This window comes from Mus pahari, chromosome 7 (genome assembly GCF_900095145.1).
Source record: "Mus pahari chromosome 7, PAHARI_EIJ_v1.1, whole genome shotgun sequence".
In the NCBI taxonomy this organism is placed as follows: domain Eukaryota; kingdom Metazoa; phylum Chordata; class Mammalia; order Rodentia; family Muridae; genus Mus; species Mus pahari.
This window is the reverse complement of record NC_034596.1, coordinates 72,457,758-72,463,942: the sequence shown is the minus strand read 5'-3', so window position 1 is coordinate 72,463,942 and position 6,185 is coordinate 72,457,758. Positions and strand designations below refer to the sequence as shown.

The 6,185-nt window shown below is 42.5% G+C and overlaps 1 protein-coding gene across 1 annotated transcript in view; it reads right to left on the bottom strand.

Annotated features, from left to right (window-relative positions):
* Positions 1–6,185, bottom strand: part of Fut8 (fucosyltransferase 8) — a 290,411-nt gene that overhangs the window by 283,938 nt on the left and 288 nt on the right. The gene's annotated exons all lie outside the window — the stretch shown is intronic.

Here is a 6,185-nt window from a genome sequence, read left to right as displayed (position 1 = left end):
TGGTTGTGAGCCACCATGTGGTTGCTGGGATTTGAACTCCAGACCTTCGGAAGAGCAGTTGGGTGCTCTTACCCACTGAGCCATCTCACCAGCCCTACTTTTTATTTTCTTAAGTGCCTGGGATTGAACCTAATCCTAATCATGTAGGTAAGTACTCTACCACTTCTTTACACTCTTTACTTTGACATAGAATCTCATTAAGTTGCCCAGATTGACTATGAACTTACACTTTAGCCCAAGCAGACCTGTGCCACCAGGTCTGACTCCAAACATTTTATATATTTTACATATTTTAATACTATATAATACCTCTCTGTATGTTTTTTCTCTCTTTATCCATTTCTCCATCTCTCACTCTCTCTCCACCCCCTCCCTCTGAGATAGAGTCTTGCTATGTATCCCAGGTGACCTCAAACTTGAAACTGGAATTCTCAGCCTACTGAGTGCTGAGATTACAATTAAGAAAAAAGCATTGGGGATTGAGAGATGTATCAGGTGTTAAAAGCACTTGCTATACTTTTGGACTTAGGTTTTATTCCTAGCACCAACATGGTAGTTCACAAAAACCCACAACTCCAGTTTTAGGAAATCTGATGGCACACATATAGTACACATATACACATTCAGGCAAGCACTCATGCACATAAAATACAATAAATAAATTTAAAACTAAAAGCAGGAAAGAAGCATTAAGTCTTAGTAGTTCTTTTCCCCATCATTTAAAGAAAAAGAGATGGTCACTATGCTGTTAAAAAAGCCCTATTCAAACACGATGTTGCTAACATCTAGCGTAATACCTATGCTATCCAAAAGGGACATCTTTGGTTGAGAAGATAACCTAAAATCAACCATAAGTGGTATAGTCCATGTTTGAGTCAGAAGACCAAAAGAATAAGACTGAACCTCAGCACTTAGGAGACAGAGATAGAAGGATTACAGGTTCAAGGCTAGTTCAGGCTATTGGATAATAAGACTCTGCTTAAAAAAATAAATAAAAAGCAAGTTGGTACAACCTAGACACTATCTTCCTATACTGGCTAGCTTTTATGGTTCTAAAAGGGTCTATGCACACTACCAGAAGAGAAAAGTCACCATCAGTCTTTCCCATCTGTGAATCATGAAAGTTATGATGACTGGCCTGGCGAGACACACTCACTAGTGCAATAGTGGCACAAAAGTTACTGGAATAATAAACTACCCTCTGATGTGGACACTTAAGGGTTCTTTGGAAATTCAGTTGTGTTGGATGGTGTTTGCCGAGGCAAACTCATGAAGGAGTGTTTTTCTGAAGCAGACACATGTGAAAGGATATTCTTCTAAATCAGACACATGAAAGGACACATGATGAAGGAAGGATTCTTTGCCAGCAACAGGAATGTATTGGTTCGCCTTACAAGATGTAGTTGTGTTCCATTTGTCAGGACTCCCTAGAAAGAAAGGCATCAAAAAACTTCTGGTGGTGTGCTGCAGCTTCTTGCCGCTTCTGTGATCTTGGGCTGATTGGCAGAGTAATGTCAGCTGATACAGATTCATGTAGCGCTTTGCTAAGTCAGACTCACATCCTAAGGCAAGACACATGGAGGATATGTAATGTTTGGAAGGAGTATAACTAGGACTCAATGGACTGTGAGAGGATCTTTCTTGTAGAGCTAGCTCTCCAACTCTTTTTGGTCTCAAAGTTAATCTTTGCTTCACTGAGAAAGGCACAGCAAAAAACTGCTCCTGGCGTCCCTGCTGGTCCGAATCCCTTCTGCTGATTCTGCTGAGACCTGGCTGTTCCTGCAAGGAGGTGCCACCTCTGCTGCTATCCCAACACCACTGAACTGTACTGCTGGTTTATCCCAGAAGTGTTTGTGAGTGGCACAAGCTGCTGCTGCTACTGACCTGTGAACTGAACTGCTGAACCATTTCTAAACAGGTCCACTTCCCTGTTCCCTAATAACCTTTTTTTTTTCACCACTACCTCTGATGGGTGATGGGCTAGAAGGAAAGTTAAAGCATTTAAAAGTAGGCTTTGAAAAAAATCTAAGCTACGACCCTCTATTTGGATTAAAAGCCCATTCCAAAAGATGGAACCCATGTATGGTACCACTAACTGGACCAAAAACCCCATGACTGGCTAGGTCCTAGGTCCTAGGGAAGAACCTAGTAGAATCACTCTGCTGAATGGACATAGTAAAAATTGTTCCCTAAATTCTTATCTTAATAGCCAGAGATTAGTGTCTCTCTCAACCCCCCACTTAAAAACCTTTTTACAGTAGACAGTAACTACAGGTCAATGTGTTAAGAATAAGAGAACTGTAGAGTTCTCAGCTTTAAATGGGACATCTATAACATGCACACACACACACACACACCAATTATCAGCTCATCATGAATGACTGGGCAGAAATATTTTAAGAGCCAGATGAAATGGATGTCTACAGACATTGCAGCACACATAAACTTACAATGGCTAGGACTGCATGTACAAGACTTACATAAGGTCAAGCCAAACAAAAACCCAGCCTGGATGGGGAAAGGATTCAAGACGTCTAACTCTTATCTGAGGAGCTGTTGGCATCTGATGGCTGCTGGAGGAAAGAATTTTTCTTCAATGCTGTAGACCCCAAGTGGCTACTCATGTTCCAGTAGGCAGTCCTGCACACACGCACAGGCAGACAGCAATAAATGGACTCTGTGGGTATTAAATCTTAAAAAGGACAGAGGGCATATACAGCTGGAGGGGAAGTAGAAGGATAGGGAAGGGAATAAGAGATGGATTCGGTCCAAACACATTATATGTGCATATGAATATTAAATCTATAATACAAAATTACCTACCAAATAAAAAAGTTGAATATATCCTATGTCTAGATAACGACTTGAAATCATCTAGCCATGGGACTTACACAAGTTAGGGTTACAGTACAAATGTTGGTAAGTCCCTGTGCCAACTGCTGAAGAGGTGTACAGGTGTAGTAGGAAGCATAGGGAGTTGAAATCAGGCATTTCTGGGTTCTGAACCTGAGTCATGCTACTTTACTTTGTGTCCTTATGTATAGTTTTTCTGGGCCTCAGTTTCCCTCCCCCTTAAGTACTCCTAGAAGCACAGAATTATTTAGTGAGCATCTCGAGTGATCTATCCAATCCATGCCAACTTGTCAGTGATTGGTGTTGGATCTAACACAAACGGAAACAGCCCAGGCTTTGTCTTCAGCCACACTCTGCATCAGGATGAATTTCTGCCTCTTTGTGTACATTGTAGGCCCAACTGGATTTGAGAATCCCAGGTATTCTCAAACACTAGTAAATTGGGTGTGTTATATTTGATAGGAAACAATAGCATTTGTCAAAGTCTTCTACAAATAAATTAACATGCTAGAGGCTACAGTTCTACAAATAAAACCCACATTCCTCTAAAATGTGTCCAGAGACCACAGAGGAAGGAAAAGAGACCCCTATGGTCTCCTGTCATCCTTTTCCTAATCTCCACCTAATTAGAAGTCCCCTGTTCCTACCCCTCTCTAATTCTTCCAAGACCAAGAATAATACACCTAGAGAAAAGACCTTGAAAACTGGCCATGTCATCTGAAATTTCTTGGCATTTCCTTGGGAGGCTGAGGGATTGGGAGTACAGAAATTCGAATAGTGGGAAGTCATGAGGTCTCTTTGGTCTTTAATTGCTCCCATTACAAAAGAAAGAACTGTGGATTACTGAATTTTCTTTCAGCCCTGTCATATAGAAAATCTTCTCTTTCCAGTCTTCTGCATGCATTAACCTACTTTATACATGCAACACCTCTACCAGGATCATTGATTCCAGCTGTGCTCTTGGAACTCACACAGCTGGTGAGGAATCTGCCTAATGCACACATCTGCCTCAAGTGTCTTTGATTACTTTTTAAATTCTGAAATAATTTTTGTATCACAGCCGTCAAAGTCTAGTCTAACTCCCAGCTTCATCTCCTGTCCCATGACTTCAAATTCCAACACTTTGAGCAAGCAGGACTTAGAAATCCTCTCTTTCCATATGCTCTTCCATTTGATCAGACTGACTCCCCCCAAACAGAAGCACCCCCACATCTCCTCACCAACACTCTTTTCAAAGTTTACCTCAAATAGCACCTTCTCCATGAAGGCCCTTGAAATAACTTTACTACAGTGTTTCTCATGCAGGATCATAATCACTGTTTACTCAAGAGAAGCAGGTTGCCTTTCGGTCTGGCCAAAGACTTGGTACTAATGGCATCACTGGTATAGGTGAAACTTGAGAAAGAACCAGACTGTTATTGGATCCTGTAGGAAAGTGGGACCACTTGGGGTGCAATTGGATGAGCATAAGGCAGCTCACCGGAGAGTAACCCTCTGTTGCTTTCTTTGTGTGGGTCAAATTAAGAAGAACTTTTCTAGGAAGGATAAATATTTTGGTGTTCAGACACTTGGCAACCTGGTGGCCAAAGTGCTGTGAACACTCAGCTAGTGGCTTTTAGTGCCACTTGTCCAACAAGAAGTTTAGGTTTGAGAAAGAGCACACCAATCTTTTACCAGGTAACCCTGAAAAGAACTCTTGGGACTGTTCAACAGACAATCCTATTTGTCACAACACATTTTCTATTCACATCCCCCAAACCCCAGCTCAGTACCTAGTACAGAAAGGCTGTCAAAAAAATAGTGCCAGGTGGCATTTATTTCCTGTTCCCTACCCCTTTGTTTGTCTTAGGATGAATTGACCCAGGTGTTAGACTCAAGTAAACTTCCACCCCCATCTCCCTGAGTGGCTGGAACCACAGGAGAGCCTTTTTACCATGCCTTAATACTGCGTACTGACTGTCTAGTGCATGCAGAGAACTTGACATAACATATCATCAGTTCCCAAAACTGTCTATGAAAGACAAGAATCGTTAACTGGGCTGAAGCCGTGGCTCAGAGGTTAAGAGTATTTACAGATCTTATAGAGGATATGGATATGGGTTTGGTTCCTAGTACCCAAAAGCCTCACAACTGCTTGGTAAGTCCAGTTTCAAGGGGTCTGTGTCCTCTTCTGGCTGCCATGGCCCCCTGCACACATGTGGTACACATATACACACTCAATACACACAAAATAAATACTTTTCATATATAATTTATTTTTATTTTATGTTGTTGTCTTGCCTGCATGTATGTCTGTGTGGGTGTCAAAAAAAACCCTGGAACTGGAGCTATAGACAGGTGTGAGCTGCCATGTGGGTGCTGGGAATTGAACGCCGGGTCCTCTGGAGGAGCAGCCAGTGTTCTTAACCACTGATTCATCCAACCCCAAAATAAATGGGTACTTTAAAAAAAAAAAAAAAGAATTATTGGCTGCATTTTATAATGATAAGAACCAAAGCTAGAGATGTTAAATGTTTTACCTAAGATCATCTGCTAGTCAACAGAGCAGCTGACATCTGAACCCACATATGTGTGACTGTGAAACCAGTGTCCCTCCCCCACACTACGTAGCTTCTTAGTGTACATGTAGGTCTCTCTGACTGTCCGCTCATCTTCATCCCTATCTTCATCTCTCTCTGGTTCCACTCCCCTGGGTAGATACTCATCACTGGTCTTGAAGCCCATGCCTGAGTGTACTTGTGCGGGCATGTGCTCCAGGATGAGGCCTCCTGGCTTCCCTACGTTGTCGAAGCTGCCTGGGTTGTTTTCTATTTTCCTTATACTCTGTCTCACCTGTGCTGAATTTCAGACAGTGAGTTCTTGAAAAAATATCGACCAAATGCTATGAGGGAACACCCCAGAGTAGAAACAACACGAGTCGGGGACAGGAACCAAAGCCAATCCCTTGGCAAGGCCCTTGGGTGCTGAATGAACCAGGGTCAGCCAAGTCTGGAGCAGGAAAGAGCAGCCTTTTTTGCTTGCAACGTGCCCAGGGAGTTGTTCAGAACAGGATGGCTCTGGCAACAGAAGCTCTTACATTCCCCAGGGTCTTGTAAGCCCTAGCAATCTCCATCCTCCTTCCCCTCCTCCCCACCGATGGCAGTTATTAAGCAGCCTAATTATTAAACATGACAGGTGGAAGAGAAAGGTAGGAAATTGGAGGGTTGAATCAAGCTTTTTAGAAAGCCAGAAAAATGACTGTGCATGTGTAACACCTCACTTGGAGAACGATGTGGATGGTCCTGACCCAGCCAGGTGCATTGTTAAACCTGTGGGGAAGAGATAGGCAAACA